This window comes from Chenopodium album, chromosome 17 (assembly GCF_948465745.1).
Source record: "Chenopodium album chromosome 17, dcCheAlbu1.1, whole genome shotgun sequence".
Taxonomy (NCBI): Eukaryota; Viridiplantae; Streptophyta; class Magnoliopsida; order Caryophyllales; family Amaranthaceae; genus Chenopodium; species Chenopodium album.
In genome coordinates this window covers 14,506,467-14,525,758 of record NC_137850.1, presented here as the reverse complement: position 1 = coordinate 14,525,758, position 19,292 = coordinate 14,506,467, and the positions used below count along the sequence as shown (strand labels likewise).

Genomic DNA, 19,292 nt, shown 5'->3' with positions numbered 1-19,292 from the left:
GTTTCCATACGTTCATTTCGACTTTAGTCTTTTTTAATTGTTTGACAACATCGTTGTCTTCTATGATTGGTATGGGAACTTGTTGAGTAGTGGGAATAGGTTGTGGAGTAATGGGAGGTTGCATTCTCCCGGACCTTGTGAGGACATCTATTGGTGAATCCCCCTCATTCCAAATGTCACCTACTGGGTATATTGTCGAGAGTGGAGTTTCTTCGACGTCCTTAAGGTAGACATCCTCATCATCACTATCCCAAACCCCATAATGGTAGCATCTCGTTCTTGTGGGATTTGAACTAGCTTCTTGTTATCAATCAATCTTTGGACCAAGTCTTTGAACTTGAAACAATTTTCTATAGTATGTCCTCCCGATAGATGATATGGACAATAGTACCTATCTGTCCTTTTTAGTGATTCAAATGGTCTCGGTTCGAGAGGTTGAATTTTACCATTCTCGGAGAGCATTTTGAACATGTTCGCATAAGAAGTTTCAATTAGAGTGTATGGCCTATTGCTCCTTTTGGGTGTGTCAATTACTTGGAGGGAGAATGATTTCTTTCCTTTAGGAAGAGGTCTACTTTTGAGTAGTTCATTTCGTTCTTTTACCACTTCCATGGCCTCGCGTAATAATTCTCTTGCTTCCAACACAACCTGAATAAGGATACACACTTCTTGTTTTGTCGCAGGTTCTTGTCCACAAGGAAAATGATCCTCGGCATCTTCGAAGATTTCCTTCTCTTCTTCAATAGCTTCGACAGGTTTGATGAGGTTTGAGGGGTCAACCTGATTTTCCTCATCAGAAATAGCCAAGGAATCTGACAGTGGTGCGCTATTGATACTTGGCTTCTTGCTTGCAGGGGGCAATGGAAGTTTGTTGTTATCAATTAAATCTTGGATTGCTTCCTTTAGCTTCCAACAATTTTATGTGAGATGGCCCCTACCCTGATGATATTTGCAATGTGCATTGGGGTTCCAGCTAGCCATCCTCTTCTCGACAGGTGGGTCCCCAAACGGTCCTATGGGAGTTATAAAACCTTTTGCATGTAAGCGATCGAATGCGGTGTCATAACTCATACCAATAGGAGTAAAGTTCCTCCTAAGTGGTTTCTTTTGTCCTTGATTATTCATGGCGAGGACTTCACTCAAATTAAAGGTGCTAACATTATTTGAGTGGGTGGTTTTGGAAGAAGAAGGATTGTCGTTCTTCTTTCCTTTCCAGCCACTACTAGAGGTACTATTAGCAACTTTCTGTTTAGCTAGGTCGTCTTCAATATTGATACCAATGTCATAGACGGCCTTAAAGGTGTGCAAGTTATTTTTGTATTTGAGATGCTTGGAATATTTTTCTTGGAGGTTCTTGATAAACATCCTCACAGATTCTTTCTCACTAGGCACCTCAACCATCCTTGCAGAAGTTTCCCTCCATTTATTAAAGAAAGAAGTAAAGCCTTCATTCTCTTTCTTCTTGAGTATTTCAAGTTCCCTATGATCAATTTCAACTTGAATATTGCATTTATATCTATTGATGAAAGCGTTTACAATTGACTCCCAACTGGAGGTTTTCTCTTTATCGAGAGAGAAATACCATTGCTGACAAACGGTTTCTAAAGATAGAGAAAATACAGAATGAAAGGCTTTTTTTGTCTATTCCCTTAATATTCATTACAGTTTCAAAAGCTCTTAAGTGAAAATAAGGGTTATCCATTGCTTTGAATTTCGGGATGTCATTGGCATTGAACTTCTGCGGAAGAAGATCCTTGTCCACCGAGACCCCTTGTGAGCTAATGCCTTGCAATCTATAGTCATTAGATAATCTGCTCAAGCTTTCCTAGATGAGCTCCATCTGTTGTTGTCTTGCAGGGTCATTGATTTGAAGAGTCAGACTCTTCAACATTTCAGCCATGTTAGCTACCTGTCCCCTGAGTTCGTTGACTTCTTCCTGACTTGCCATTGTCTTCTTAGCTTTCCTTTTTTGATTGATTGGCTCATCAAAAAGTGAGACTTGAACAAAAGTGTTGTCCTTGATTAGACGCCCTTCCTTTCTTAACCACGCGTTGTTGGTTAAACCATATTTGTTTTAATGACTTGACTTAAATCGATTTTGACTTTATGGTTAAAAACAAAAAATAGGGTGTGTATTTTTGGGAATGGGTTTAAACAAGTGGTTTAATTGGAGGATTAATATCCGACTTACCCCCCTAAAAAAAATGACGAAAAACACGCATTCAAGACTCTGTAAACATGATCAAGGTGTGACATACATGTTAAGTGTGTGTTTTTTAAGTGAGTGCAAGTGACATGTTTTGACTCTTGTGTATGACTATGGGACTAGGTGCCTAAACTTAATTAAGGACTTAACAAGTTGATTAAACTGATTAGCAGACTGTTAAATAGACTTGCTATGATGACTCGAGTGAAAATCTGGACTGTTGCCGGAACAACAGAACTGTAGCCACAATTTAAAGCTTGTCGCCAGGCGACAAACAGTAAACTGAGGCGCCACAGCCCAAACTCCTGCGCCATTTCTGGAACATTAATATGGGACTGTTTCCAGTAATTTTACTCTTAAGGGGACATGCCTAAAGTCGTACTAAGTCAGATTAATTATTTCATTAGTCAAATTAATTAATTAGTTCATTAATTAGGCAAAGTCCTTTTTAGTCATTAATTGGTTTATTAGACTTAAACACAAGTCAAACAAACGGTTAGCACATATAAAGTATGCAAAAGTAAAGAATGCACAAATAGTCAAGTAGTCACAACATGATGCAATGAGTTTGCAACCTAACCATGGCTCTAGTTCTCTAAAGTTTGGGATATGGGTTAGTCAAAAAGGGTCCATGGTTATGAGTTCGGATGCACCGCGCGGAAGCCTTACCTTTGGAAGGGTTGGTGCGAGTGGATGGGACCCCGCAAGTTAAAAACTTGCTTCCATGGTTTGGTGGATTCACAAACTCGGATGTACCCGTCGTTGCCAGGAGCGTTCGATTGGGTAGATGGAGCGTGAACCCCCAGAGGGTTATGTCCATATGTAGAACACATATGGGTTTCAGAAAAGTGAGAAAAACTCAATCAGGAAGTAGAATCGAGCCAACAGTGCTAGAAATGGTCAAAACAAGACGGCAGAGTTCTGGCTCGGTATTGGAAGAACTTGGCGCCAGACTACAGGGACTGTCGCCGCAAAAGTACCCCTGTCGCCAGGCGACAGAAGCACTTTACAGGCGACAAGCCCTGTTTTCTAGACGCTAGTTCCTACATGCCTCAGCAAGTATCTACGTTCTTAGAATTTTCCAGATTTAGTAGTATTATTTCAATTCTTGTTGTGAAAGATATTTCTCAAGTTTCCTACGTGTAAAAATCCTATGTTTTTGACTCATTTCGGATGGTCTATCCAATGAGGACCTTTTTTATGCATATGACAATAATGCTAATCAAAATTACGCACATGAAATACTTAGAACTTTTCGAGTCTCATCCGCTCATTCTAAATAATTGCCAAAATAAATTTCAGGAATTAAAATAGAAATCCTCCCCAGTGGAGTCGCCAAAAACTATAGGGAATATTTCAAGCCATTAACCCCAAGCTTGAACCCCACTGTGATCATACACTTAAGCATGGTGGCGTCTAAAGGGAAGGAAGCTAGAGCAAAAGAGTCGCCAACAAGTTTTAGGAACTTATAAACCGTTCACAAGGTGAAGATTACACCCCTTAACAATCCAGGAGATCGTCAACTCCAAAAGGTCTTGAACCAAATAGGGTTCGGGGATGAAGGTACAAAACCAACCTAAAAGAGATTAAACCTGCCCTAAATAGGCCTCTACTTCATTCTTCTCGCATTCATGTGCGCTTTTTTACTAGCATGCAAACAATAGGTTAACCCTAAACATATTTATCTATATTGGTTGACTTATTAATGCACAAATAAAACTATTATTGGCGATCACTTGAATTATAATCAAATTAGCCTAAACAAGATTATTAATTATCGTATTAAGTGTGATTACAAGTACAAATTCCCTTTAAACCTGCAAGAGAGTGTGGGATCAAGCAATAACAATAAATAATATATATCAAGCAACATAACAATCATAATAATCATAATTAACATTATAATAACAATCATAATCATAATTATCATAATCATGTTAACGCTAAAGCATAATAATAATAGCAAGATCCTAGGCATGATACTAACAAGATTAATAACAAACCCTAGCATGTCACTAAGCAATAAAAATCAAAGCTCTAAACCTAACATGATACTAACATGCTATTAGGAAAGAAAATAGGAAGCATCGCAGGAATCATAATTGATATAAGCAAATCACCCTAAATATCATACTAAGGAAAGCATCCTAACATGACACTAGGAACCAAAATAACAATCTAAGCATGATTTATATATCATAATATCAATTAAACAATTAAAGTACTTACTTCGATGCCTCGTACCTCTTTCTAATAGCAAAATACACACGTTAGTAACTTCAAGGAAAGTATAAAATCAAAGAATTAAATTAAAATAGAGATTAAAAGATTAGGGACCAAACCCTTAGAAATTATAACCTTTCACGTCTAGGGTGAAGGCAACTTCGCACTTGGCTAGGTGTATCTAGATCTCGTGAATGCGGAATTTTGTAAGAGGGAAGGTTTAGAGAAAGAGAGAGAGAAAGCTTCTAGCTTTAGAGAGGGAGATTGATGATTGTAGATGAGAATTGATGATTAAAAACGGAGGTTCAGGACCCTATTTATAAGAAAACAGTCCGGAAATAGGTAGACTTTGATAAGGAATAAAACTTTACGCTGTCGCTGCAAAACCGACCTTGTCGCCAGGCGACAGGGTCTGTCGCGTGGCGACAGCCTGGATTTCCACGCTCTTTCAACACAGAGTCCACATATGAATCAAAATTGATTTGTAAAGTTCGTATGAAAACTGAAATCGTATTTTTCATAAAATAATATTTTATTCCAAATAAAAATTTATCAAAATATAATTATTAATTCTAATCTTATTAGGATTAAAGAGAACCTTCTAGAGAATTCTAGAAGACTATAATCAATTCTAATTAATTTAGGAATAATAATTAATATTGGGCCCTCCCCTAGATCATCGGGCCGCATGTAAAGATCAAACCGGGCCTAGTTTAGTGTTTTGGCCATAACTTCCTCATTATTCATCGGAATTTGGCTTATAATATATCGTTGGAAAGCTCTTTGCAAGCCCCATCCAAATAAACTATTATTGGACCCTTGTCATGGACCAAACTAAATTAGATTGGCTATTTTCATAAAATAGAGTTGTTTTCGAAAACAGAAAGAAAGAATTTTAATAAAAACCAACCGCAACACTTGACCTTACACACTTTCACCTTGGTGCGTGATTCGAAAACTTACCAACACTTGACCTTACACACTTGAACTTACCTGCTGCAAAAAAGGCTTGCACCTCCTCTAGCCTTGATCCTTTTGCTTCTCACTCTGCTAACACTAGGCTTCCTGGTGGAAATGCTGATAGGGGATTTGACACTCAGAATTCTAGTGAACTTAATCATTGTGTTCACCAGTTTTTAAGCAACGCCTTTGAGAACCCACTGTCTGCGACCTCCATCTCTGCTGGGGGTACCTTCCGCCCTACTAGGCCCATTGAATTTTCTGAGGTCCCCAATGATGCCCACCTTCGTCCCTTGCTGTGTCCTGCTGGAGCTTAGAATGCTCCTTTCCACCCTAAAATGAACGTTAGGGCTGATGAGTCCTTGTTCGTGGACGATCCCTAGAATGGTGGTACCTTGGGGTATCATCTTACTCAGGGAGTTCGTCTCCCTGCTGATTCTACGCGCAGCTCGGTCAGCCTTCCTACGGCTATGGCTTGTCACGACTTGCAGAAGGTTAGTTTTTGCTTTTAGTCTTTGCTTCTCTGATTCTGGTTTCTTTTTCTTATTTTGCTTATTCTCCTATTAATGCCTTGTCTTATTTTTATCCTCTTTTGATTCTACCCTGGTTTACTCTTTCCTTTCTCTGCCTTTCTGTAGCTTGTCAGGTCTGTTAGGGATTTATCCAATGCCTTGCTTATAGTGGAGAAGGAGTACCAGAATCAAGGTCTGATCCTTTCCCAGAAGAATTTAGAGGTCCAGCAGGCTCGTTTTGAGAGGGATGCCATGGTTAGTGAGGTGACTCCCCTAAGAGAGAGGGCGGACGCCCTGCAGCTTCAGTTGGGAGAATTTCAGCTCACCAAGACCAAGCTGACTAGCTGGGAGGAACAACTGCAAACTTCTCAGGCCAGGGTGCAGCCGTTGGAGGCGGAGATTGCCGATCTGCGGGCTGGGCATATAGCTGAGCTTGAAGCTGCTAGGAAGGAGGCACTTAGGGCCTTTGCACTCTCTCTCGCCTTTGCTAAGCTGCTAGCTGATCGCCATGATGGTGGCTGGGAGGCTGCAGCTCGCTGCGTGAGCAATTTGTATAGTGAGGGTGAGGAACAACAGGCTTGTTTCAACACTTTTTAGGCTAAGGTTGAGGCTGCTGGAGATGATGGCCTATTTGAGCTGCCTGTTGACCACCCTCGTGCTGTTAGCTGCAAGGTTCCTGACCATGCTGTGGTGAACTTGGAGGTTCCTCTCTGCCCTGACGTTGCTGCAGCTATTGGGGTGGAGTCCTTGGCTGGTGGACAATAAAGGTTATGGCAGCTGTCACCTTCCTATTCCAGTGGTTCCTCTAAGTTTCCCTCACCTAGGTCTGTGGTAACTAGATAGTTTTTGTTGCTATCTTTGGGGTGTATAGCCGCCAAAGATTATGTTTTTCTTGTGTCTTCCCATAACACTTTATCTTTTCACTGTTGAGCTTGTCTAGCTTGACTTGAATTTATGTTTTATTAACTTTACTCTGCTGAATGTTTACTCTTCCTTGGTGGGCAGGGGTTCTGCTTTATAGATATTATGGCTTTACCTGCTGAATGTTTACTCTGCCTTGGTGGGCAGGGGTTCGACTTTGTGTTGTATGTATTTGATGATCTTTCTACTATTTCGTCCGTTGGTTGTTTTGTAGCCTGCGTGCTTGTCTGAACCTGCTGCTGGGCCAAGGTGTAGTAGTACCTAGACAACAGCCTCTTTGTTGCGCTTCAGTGAAGCCTCGTAGGTTGGGCCTCCCTGTTTTCCTGATTTGGCTGCTGAGGGCTTTCTTATTTTCTTGTCCTCTGGTATATTTAGCAGGAACTTCGTGAGCTTTGCTCTTTCTGCCCTATTTGTGCTGTATGCTTGTGCTTTATATACTCTACTTAATTTTTGTAGAGACTTGCTTGCATATTGATTAGTTTATTCAATTGTTGACTGTTTGGCATCATTCAGTCTGCCCTGCTGAGACTTATTCGTGTCAACCAGCTTTTGGCTGCTCGTTTTATGTCATTCAGCTTATTTCGCTGTGACTTGTTTGTGTCGTTCAGCTTGTTTGTGCTGTGACTTATTGCTTTGTGCCTCTTACTTCTCTATGTAAGGGCTTATTATTTGTCTATCTCCTCCTCTCCCCCTCAAAGAGGTGAGCTGGGTGGGACTAAGAGGACCTTAGTGTTGCCCGCGCAACTCATCCTCCTTTGTTTTTACTGCCCTTCCCTGCTCAAGTTGAACGTGCCAGGCCTCCCCCTCAAGTGTCCCCGAGGTGGTGCCCTGTTTTACTTTGAGCAGGTAAGGTGAAATTTTAGGGAGGGATGATCTTTTGTCGTTTAACGTTGTTTTGCTGGGCCATGCTAGGGTGCTTTCTGCTTTCAGCGCTTACATGTTTTTTTTTTCCTGCATGTTAGTGTATGATGCTAAAGCATAACATTTTAAAACAAGTTTATGCAATATACTTCTCACGTAGAGGCTCGTATTTCATTGAATTAAAATGGCTTAAATGCCTTAATTGACATAATATGAACTAAACATAGTTCTTCCAAAATTGAAACAATTATCCCCAATTCTACTTAACTTCTTGCCTTTTTAAACAAAATATTTATGACATGAAAGATATTCATCACTGGGTTTGGTTTTTGGGGAGACACAATCAGGTGTCTATAGCATCCAAGTCATCCGGTAAGTTAACACTTGCTCGAGATCTTCCCGATTTTGTGTATTCAAGACCCATCACCTTTTGCCATCCTAGCAATGTCCCTCCTGAACCTACTACGCATCCTGGATAGTAGGGCTTTCCCAAAGCCAAGGTGAAAGGGTCTTTCTCTACAGTTGGGACCAGCTTGCCTTCAACAAGTTCTGTAGTGTACTCAAGCTGTAGCAAAAAGAAAAAGGTAACATGAATACAGTTAATGTTTTTGTATAGTGATAATTATGCAAAATCTTCATAAAGTTCACAAGTTCATAGTTAGCTTACATGTTAATCAGCCATTTTTTTGGTTTTCGGATCACCCATTTTCCGGTTTCCTTATCAAACGCATGGAGAGAACAAATGAAATCGCTAGCATGACACACCAACGTAGTGATCGTGGAGTCAGAGGGTTCTTTGGATGACTCTAGAAGCGAAGTGGGGTATACTCCCTCCTTGACCCAAGTTCCCCTCGATTCACCAAATGTCTTGGCCCCCCTACAATGGGTGTACTCCTTCTACTATGCATTTTGTGTATTTTGTCAAGTTCATACATAAATAGGAATGTTAGTATCATTACTTCAAAAAGATTCAATATATTATACAATTGTAAATAGATTTACCCAAACTTACAATTGCTTCTGGCTGACTTTTTTGAACAAAGAAAGCTTTCCACTGATCCTCCGTCACGCTTGGCCATTTTTTCCACGGGAGTTGGTCTTTCTCAACAACTTCGTCATTTCCACCTTCATTATCCTTTCCCTTGCAAGCTTTCTTCTTCTTTGGTTTCTTCTTCTTATGGATCCATCTATTAGCTAATAAGGTCTTGAAGCCTCTGAATCGTTCCACTACTAAAGATTCAAATACCCTTCTCTTGGCATCATCATTAGAAATATTAAACAGCTTCTGCAAGCACAAATAAAAGCGATTATTAGTTTCTCCTTACAAATTAAACAAACCCTAAGAGGAAGGTATTTATAATCAGATAAATGTGCCAACAAAAAACTTACCCTTGTATTATCCCAAAAGTTTTGAATCAAGCCTGGAGGTACTTAGAGCCATTTAAGTGTAATGGGGATTTTGCGCGCACACATGCCAACTTGGTTTCCATACGGCCGACGCCATTTGCCCGCAGGTTGGCCTCTATTGTCATACTCTAGGACCATGGGACTGGTAGGTTTCTTAAAACTTGTCGTCGGACCCCTACCCTTTTTCTTAGCTTGTGCCTTTACCCCTCCTCCACCACCACCTGTGTTCATTTGATCCTGTCCTTGGCATTGAGTTTGAGGAGCAGGGTTCTCTCCAACAATCTCACAAATTGAATTTTCAATTGGAGGCGCACGTTGAACATAAATTTCAAGTTCTTCAAGACTACGCTCAAACTCATCTTGAGCCTGATCTTCTGGCTCACCCAAATCATTCTCCTTGTTGACATCATAAAGCTCGTCCTTGTCCTCATCCTCATCATCATCCACCTCCAAATCCTCTACACAATTAAGGTCATAATCGTCCTCCATGAGATATAAACACCTGCCATTACAAACATAACACGTTATTAGTTGTATTAGAAATAAATTAGTTAGGTAACTTAAAAATCGAATATAAATTTATGAATTATAATACAAGTTAACATAGAAAATAGGCAAGTAAGTTAACATATAGGTCACTTTTATTCCATTTTCACCAAATTAACTCCATAAATTACCTAACTTATGATTTTCTAATACTGCTAACACTTAAAATATTATATTCTATCATATTTAACATGTTTTGAGATTTAATTCATTCATTTAAAAGAAATTGTGATTAATCGGCAACTAAGTTAACACTTTTATTCATTTTCACCAAAATTAACCATAAAATCACCTAACTTGTGATTAAATAATACTTTTAATGTTTACAATCTCAAATTCACAATAATAGTACCTCACTCTAATATTCCTTCGTTGTGGTCTGATCGCATATAATTTGCTTGGTCGTCTATGTTATTTTCTACAACAGGTTTAGGAACAGTGAAAGGTGTTGGATCGTCAATCGCATCATATTCGTCCTCATCCTCAACATCTCCAATGCCTAGGATTCTTCTTTTTTTTGCCGGCTAGCACAATAGACCATTTTGAATCGAATAGGTCCGTTACATAGAACACTTGCTTCGCTTGAGATGCTAGCATGAATGGTTCTGCACTATCATTCAAGTGGTCAAGATCTACAAGAGTAAAGTCATCATATTTGACTTTACGCCTGATATTATCAACCCACTTACACTTGAAAAGAGCAACCGTGAAGTTACAATAATCAAGCTCCCATATTTCTTGAATTCGACCGTAGTATGACAACTTTGCATCGACAGGTGCTTTATTCTTAGCACTTGCAAACTCCCTTGACGATGCCACAAGCGTTACACCACTGTTTTGGGTCGAGGAAGATTTCAAATCCCGACCCTCTGTCCAAAAAGTGTACCCATTGATGTCATATCCCTCAAATGAGCGAACATCATCCCTAGGACCATAAGCAAGCCACCTTACTGTATCGGTGACACTATCATCCAATCGACCCATCACTCGATCATGAAACCAACTGACAAACCTCTTATTATGCAACTGCATCAGTGCCCTTTCACCTTTTGATGGAAATTCATCACGCAAACTAGCCATGTACTCATCTAAATATGGGTGAACATCTACAACATGGTACAACACATAAAGGTGTTCTTGTAAGAACTGATCTCGGTTGGGTGACATTCATTTCGACCCAATTCTTCCATGACCATGAAGTCTCCTTTCATGTTGAGAATTAGGAAGACCAATAGGTTCAGCAACGGCTATATAATCGGCCACAAAATTACCAATCTCCTCACTCACGGTCCCTTGAATCATACTTCCTTCCGGGTGAGCCGGATTCCTTACTTTATCTTGCAAGCTGCCCATGTGTCTTTCAAAAGGATAGCACCACCTCATGAATACTGGACCGCACAACTTAATCTCACGCACAAAATGAAGAATCAGATGCACCATTATGTCAAAAAATGAGGGCGGGAAATACATCTCAAATTTTCACAAAGTCACAACCACATCCATTTGCAACGCATCAAGTGTACAAGGATCAAGCACTTTGCTGCATATTATATTGAAAAACAAACAAAGGCTTTTAATAGCTTCCCTCACGTGCTTCGGTAAAATACCACATATTATAATCGGTAGGAATACTTGCATTATAATGTGATAATCATGTGATTTCATACTTGTCAGCTTCAATTCTCCATTTAAGGATACAAATATTTTCATGTTAGATGCGCACCCTGATGGAACCTTAATGCTGTACACACATGCACAAAACATCCGTTTTTCTACCCTTGACAATGTGTAGCAAACCGGTGGTAAATAAGGCTTTTCATCCTTGCCTTTACCCTCATCTTTCTTCTTTGACGCATGCGTGGCCTTTCCCTTTCTCTTCCCCTTTCCTGTTTTTGAAACATTTACATTTTCCTTTTCTGGTTCCTTTCCCTTTCAAACCTTATCCTGAGGCCATAATTTTGGACGAACCCCCATCTCTTGCAAATCTAACCGTGCACCCTTTCCATCCTTTGTTTTTCCTTGAATATTCATCAGCGTTCGCACAAGTGCATCACACACATTCTTCTTTATATGCATTACATCAAGACAATGCCTAACGTCATGTTCTTTCTAGTACGGAAGCTTCCAAAAGATTGATTCCTTTTTAAAGAGAGCAGTTGAGACCACATCTTTTTCTAATTTTCCAAACACCGTTCGTATACCCTTAACTTGAGCATAAACCTCCTCACCGATCAATGGCCTAGGCGCAGTCTCCTCTTCCATTGTCCCATCGAAAGCCTTTTTCTGCCTACGGTACGGGTGATCACGCCTAAGGAACCTTCGAGTCCGCACGTAGACATCTCTGCGAGAATTGTTAAGGTATATGCTTGATGTGTCATCAATACATATGGGGCACGCATTTTTTCCTTTTACCATGTACCCACACAAGTTGCCATATGCAGGGAAGTCATTCATGGTCCACATAAGGGCTGCACGCAATGTGAACATCTCGTTCTTATGAGCATAAAAAATAGAAACCCCTTCGTCCCACATCTTTCTCAAATCGTCAATAAGTGGCACAAGGTAAACATCTATGTCGTTTCCAGGTTACCTAGGCCCCATTATTAGCAGTGAAACCATTGCATACTTACGTTTCATGCACAACCAAGGAGGCAAATTGTAGATCATTAAAAGTATCGGCCATGTGCTGTGTTGGGTACTAAGAGTGCCAAATGGATTCATCCCATCCGTGCACAACCCAAGCCTTAAATTTCTAACTTCATCACCAAATTTCCCAAACTTCAAATCAATGTTCTTCCCTCTGCATGCCACCTCAAGTATTTAGCGTCTTTTGGTGTTAAGAATAGACGTTTAAACCTTGGAATAATAGGAAGATACCACAAAACCTTAGCAGGAGGTCCCTTCGTACCAGGATTGCAACTCATGCGCTTATAGCGCGACCGCTTGCATCGTGGACACTCCTTTAATTCTTCATACTCATTTCGATAAAGAATACAATCATTAGGACATGCATGTATCTTCTTATACTCCAAACCAAATGGACACATGAGCTTCTTAGCATAATAGCAAGACTTAGGAATTTCATTCCCATCAGGCAACATCTCACTTAATGCGGTCAACAAAGAAGTAAAACTAATGTCCGTCCATCCATGCTTCGACTTAATGGTAAAAAGTGTTAGCACGGCTGATAGTTTGGAGTATTTTTTGCACCCAGGATACAAAGGTTTTTTGGAAGCCTCCAATAAAAACTCAAACACTCCACCTTCAACACTATGCAACATCTCATCCACATCTTCATCCTCGACCTCATCCACCTGATCATCCTCAGCTCTATCCTCACCATTATCAATAATATATTCATCATTCTTGTATTCCTCGTCCACATGAATCTCGTTGCTTCTATCATGCACATCATTCCCATCAAGATCCCCATTGTACTCTCCATCTTCACGGTGCCAAATCCACACATGGTATTTAAGCCTAAACCCACGAAAAATACATGATCTCTAATGATTGCAACACTATTGACCACCTTCACATTATTACAATCAACACAAGGACAATAAAGGCCTTCGTCACCCATTTTGCGTTGATAAGGAAAAAGCCCTCTCGCAAAAGTCTTGAACCCCATTCCAAAATTCCAATGTATCACTGATGAGCGTCGTTTATGGCGCTCAAAAGAATAAGATTTAGATTCATTTTCTTTATTTTCTTTCATCATTTTCATATAATTCTCTTAGTTTTATTTGATTTTCCATTTTTATAATTTACTTTGGTTCTCGATTAGTTTTTACGAGTTTTTCATATTTTTAGTTGATAATTCATAGTTTTAGTTTTAATTTTATTTTGTAATGCTTTCTCTCTTTGTTTTATTTGTGTTTTGTAGGTGAATAATCAAGTCAATTTGTTCATTTTGGGACTGCCTTGCTCGCGGGCATCATCTCAAGTGCACTGATGAGGGGGATGCTCGGGAGCGCGGAGTTTGATCAAGCAAACGAAGGAGCCAAGGCCTCGTGCACCATAAAGGGGTGCGTGTGCGTGGCATAAGGGTGCGTGCGCGCAGACCCAGCTGTGCGTGCGCGCGACTGGTCTGTGCGTGCACATGGCCCTGTGCAGCCCCTTCGCTCGATTTTTCTATTTATAGCTTTTGACTTTATTTTTTATGATGACTTAACTTTGGTACTAGAGATATAATTTTCCAGAAATAGTAGAGAGGGAAAGTAGAGAGAGAAGCTTAAGATTTACTTGTTTGTACTTGAATTTGATCTTAGATTTCAATTGGATCTTGAAATTCCTTATTCAATTCAATGAAAGTTTGTAAGATTTCTTTCCTTTGATTTACTTTTAATGCAATTCTTTCTAGTTTATTGAATTTTGTTGGAGATTACTTTCCTTGCTCTAGAATTTGTTAATTGATTGATTTTCTTTTGATTAAGCTTTAAATGAATATAAATTTGATTGAATTTGTTTTGTTCCTTAATTTCACCATGATTAGTGAGTAGATTAGTTGCTAGGGAGAAGGGGAAGCATGCTTGATTGATGATTTTTGCTAGTTGATGATGCTAAATTAATTTGAATGTCGCAATTAAATTGGTTGACATAGTTGTGCATGTGATTAATTAAACTAGGAGTGATCAACCTATAAGATTAATCTAGATTGCATTGCAAATTTCAATGACATGAACCCTTGATTTGAGAATTGCTTTAATTGATTGAATTTGATTGTGATTTTCCTTGTTAGCCATTCATAGTGAACCCTAGCTTGGCTTATAGGAGATAGCTTTTGGATTCCTTTGATTGCAACTATCGTTTGTCCCTTGTGATGTTGAATCGATTGAGTGATCTATAAATTAGCATAATCATTGAGCTTGCATGTGGAACCTATATCCCTAGTGTTTAGCATATTGAATTCTTCGATTTGTCTAGTTTTTTTGGACATCTTAGTTACCAACCGCAACCATTTATATTCTTCGAATTAGCTTGACATAGGCTATAGCATCGTTCCTACTCATTCCTTTGGGTTCGACCCTTGACTTACCATATACTTGTATTAGGTTGGTCGAGTGTTTACAAATTAAGTTTGGCTCTAGGGAGAGGTAGATAACGACCTACATTTTCCTCTTGTCAAAATTGGCACCGTTGCCGGGAATGATATTGGTGCTTTGCTATAGTTGTTGAGTCTATTTCTCCTTTAATTGAAAATACAAAGAGATTTTTCTTTTAGGCTACATTTGTAGCCGTGCTACTAACCATTTCTTTTAAGACTTTATGCATAAGCACGTGGTCATTAACTAGTGCCATTTGATCCGGAAATTGAGAGAACTATTGCAAGGTTGAGGGGTGCTAGATGATCTTTGAGACCTAGCATTTCAAGTGAAGAAGAACCACAACAAGAAGAACAAGCAAGAATGGGAGAAAATCCAAGAGTGGCATTGAAAAAATTGGGGATTCCCGGTGCATATAGATTTGAGAGTGGGATTTCTCCACCTACAACACCGGCAAATGACTTTGAAATAAGGCCGGTAATGATCACTTTGATAAAGAGGCGACAATTGAGTGGGGCCAAGCATGAAAGCCCGCTAAACCATCTTAAGGAGTTCGAAAAATATTGCAATACTATCAAGGTGAATGGAGTTTCCCAAGAATTCATCCGCCTCAAGCTCTTTCCCTTTTCTCTCATAGGGCGTGCTTGGAATGGCTAGACAAGGAGGTTAAGCCGAATTCTCTAAGGACATGGGACGAGGTTACCAAGGAATTTCTATCTCGTTTCTATCCTCAAAAGAAAACGGCAGAGGCTAGAGCTTTGATTCAAGGTTTCAAGCAAAAGCCAAGTGAGAGCCTCTATGAAGCATGGGAGAGATACAAAGAATATCAAAAAGAATGTCCTCATCATGGAATTCCAACCTATCAAATCATTCAAATCTTCTATGGAGGCCTTAGCCCTCAAGGAAAATCATGTTTAGATGGAGGAGCCGGAGGTCCTATCATGAACAAAACGGAAGAGGAAGTGGTGGACATAATTGAAGACATAGTGAGGTATTATAGAGATTGACAAGATGGAGAAAGAGAGTCAACTAGCAAGAGTAGCTCTTCAGTGTACTCGGTTGATCATCTAAATGCAATCAACAATCTATCCTCACAAATGACAAACTTGGGGTAGGAGATGTCCGCTATCAAGGCAAAGTTGGAAAGTGCTACCTACCAAGTTTCAAGTCTTCCCTCCCAATCTAAGGGATGAGGTATGTCTTCTAATTCTCAACCCCCTCCTTCTTCTAATAACATGCCTAGTGGATGCTTGTTTTGTGATGATTGTGGGTCGTATGATCATGATGTTTCTAGTTGCCCTCATGCATGTATGGATGTTTGTGATGATCAAGATGGAAATGTGAATGAGCATGTGAACTATGTGTCAAATAATCATGATTCTAAGTTTGAAAATCAAAGAGGTCAATGGAATAGGAATTACAACAATCATGGCAATTTTGACAACTATAACCAAGGTGGTGGTTATAGGAACCAAGGGAACCAAGGTTCTCGAGGTAACTATAACAATCAAGGTTATAGTAGCCAAAATCAAAACCAAAATTATTGTAATCAAAACCAAGGTTATGGGAATCATAATCAAGGTAGTGGTAACCATAATCAAGGTTATGGTCAAAATCAAAATAGGGGTAATTGGAACAATCAAGGTAGAGGCAATTTTCAAAATAATGCTCAAAGAGGACCTCCACCCGGATTTGCTCCAAAGGCCCAAAATGATAATTCCTATGTTCAATCCTCTTCTTTTTCACATAGAATAAATTTGGAAGAAATCATTGAAAATCAAACAAAGTTGTTGAACACTTACATGACCGTAAGTGATAAGAAATTTAATGAAATGATGACTCATAATAAGATGCTTGAAAACCAAATTTCTCAACTTGCTAATGCTTTGAAAGACCATGCTAGTCCTTCTTCTTTACGTTCCCAAGGCCTAGATCCCAAGAGATCGGTCAATGCTATTGTCACAAGGAGTGGTAAGGTTCTTGAGGAGAGTTTGCCTAGTAAGAGTGAGACCAAAGAGGGCACAAAAGAGGTTTTGGTTGAAGATGAGAGAGATAGTGCAACTTTGAGTGAGGTTGAGTTGAGAAGCCTAGTGAGGTGAGAGTGGAGAAAGAAATTGTGAAACCCAAGCTTCCTTATCCACAAAAATTCATGAGACACAAGTTAGATGAACAATTTGGAAGATTCATTGACATGCTCAAGCAACTTCACCTTTCTCTTTCATTTACCGAAGTTGTTACCCAAATGCCCATCTACGCAAAATTCCTCGAAGACATTTTGAGTGGTAGGAGGACTTGTGATGGAGTAGAGACGGTGAACTTGACCGAGAATTGTAGTGATATCATAATGAACAAGATGCCACCTAAGCTAAAAGATCTCGGAAACTTTTCCATCCCTTGTGCTATTTATAAAATGCAAATTGAAAATGCCTTGTGTGACCTAGGAGCTAGTGTTAGCATTATGCCATATTCGGTGTACCAAAGACTTGAGTTAGGGGAACTCTTACCTACTAACATCACTTTGCAATTAGCCGATAGGTCAATTAAATTTCCTAAGGGTAAGGTAGAGGATGTTCCTTTAAGGGTTGGGAAATTTGTTATTCCGGTAGATTTTGTGGTGCTTGAGATGGACGAAGATGCTAATATTCCTACAATTCTAGGGAGACCATTCCTTGCTACTTCTGGTGCTTTGATAGATGTGAAAAGTGCTAAAATTTCACTCAAAGTAGGGGATGAGGTGATAGAATTTGACTTGAATGATAGCATGAAGTATCCAAGTTCTTCTTTATAAAATTGCATGTTGATTGATTCTCTCGATCATGTTGTGTCTTCTATGCATGAGCAATTGCTCACTTCTAATGATGCTCTTGAGAATGTTTTGTTGAATAAGGAAAAATTAGGTACTCCTAGCAAGGAGATGGCTTTGTATGAAGATGTGCTCAATGGAAGCTTTGAGGATGTTGAAGAGCAAATGTGTTTGAGCATTTCTAGCCAAGAAGCGTTGCAAGTGGCAACATCGAAGGAAGGTAAAGGTGTTCCAATGGTTGAGTTCAAACCTCTTCCATCACACCTTAGGTATGAATTTTTGGGACCCAACTCCACTTATCCCGTGATTGTTAGTTCTTCTTTGAGTGAGCATCAAGCTCAAGAGTTCTGTGGTGTTTTGAGAAAGCACTAAAGTGCTTTGGGTTATACCATTGATGACCTCAAAGGTATAAGCCCCGCTTTATGTACACATCACATAACTCTTGAGGTGGGTGCTTTACCTTCTATTGAGAGACAACGAAAGCTACACCCCCAAATGGGAGAGGTAGTGAAGAAGGAGATCACCAAACTTTTGGATGCGGGAATAATATTCCCCATTTCTAGTTCTAGGTGGGTCTCTCCCGTTCACGTTGTCCCAAAGAAGAGAGGTATGACCGTCGTTGAGAATGAGAAAGGTGAGTTCATTCTGACGAGGACGGTCACGGGATGGAGGATGTGTATAGACTATAGACGTCTAAACACATCTACAAAGAAAGACCATTTCCCCATTCCTTTTATTGATCAAATGCTTGAGAGACTAACAAGGCACAAGTTCTATTGATTTCTTGATGGTTATTCGGGATTTTTCCAAATACCTATCCACCCGGATGACCAAGAGAAAACAACCTTCACTTGTCCATATGGTACATTTGCTTATAGGAGAATGCCATTCGGCCTTTGCAATGCTCCCGCGACATTTTAAAGATGCATGATGAGTATATTTGGAGATATGTTGGAAGAGGAGATGGAGGTTTTTATGGATGACTTCTCCGTAGGAGGTGTTTCATTTGAGGCATGCCTTGAAAACCTTGAAAAATGTCTTGCAAGGTGTGAGAAGGTGAACTTGGTCTTGAATTGGGAGAAATGTCACTTCATGGTGGAGGAAGGCATAGTCCTTGGCCACAAGATCTCTCACAAGGGGATAGAGGTGGATAAAGCTAAAATTGAAGTCATTGAAAAGCTTCCACCTCCGGTGAATGTAAAGGGAGTGAGATCTTTCTTAGGGCATGCCGGGTTTTATAGAAGATTCATCAAGGATTTCTCGCTCATTGCAAAGCCCCTCAATGATGTTATTAAAAAAGATGCCGAGTTTGTATTTGATGATAAGCGTTTGGAGGCATTCAATAAGTTGAAGAAAGCTCTAATCTCTACTTCAATTGTTCAAGCTCCAAGATGGGATTTACCATTCGAGTTGATGTGTGATGCAAGTGATTCTGAAATAGGAGGTGTCTTGGGTCAAAGAGTGGACAAGAAACTTCATGTGATCTATTATATGTCCAAGACTCTAAATGGAGCTCAACGGAATTACACTACAACGGAGAAGGAATTCTTGGCTATAGTTCATGCTTTTGAGAAGTTCCGTTGTTATCTATTAGGTTCCAAAACCATTGTCTTCATGGACCATGCGGCTCTCAAGTATCTTTTTGCCAAGAAAGAGTCTAAGGCAAGGTTGATCCGGTGGGTTCTTGAGCTCCAAACCTTTGACATTGAGATTAGGGATAAAAGAGGAGCGGAAAATGTTGTGGCGGACCATCTTTCTCGTTTAGAAGATTCTCAAGCTCATGATGATGGTTCTCCAATTGAGGATAG

General features: G+C 39.8%; 1 non-coding gene across 1 annotated transcript; it reads right to left on the bottom strand.

Moving 5' to 3' along the window:
• Nucleotides 1-15,428: 15,428 nt before the first annotated feature.
• Nucleotides 15,429-15,534, bottom strand: LOC145590425 (small nucleolar RNA R71). The gene has a single exon (XR_014102026.1). It is a non-coding gene; the product is annotated as a small nucleolar RNA R71 (small nucleolar RNA).
• Nucleotides 15,535-19,292: the final 3,758 nt, after the last annotated feature.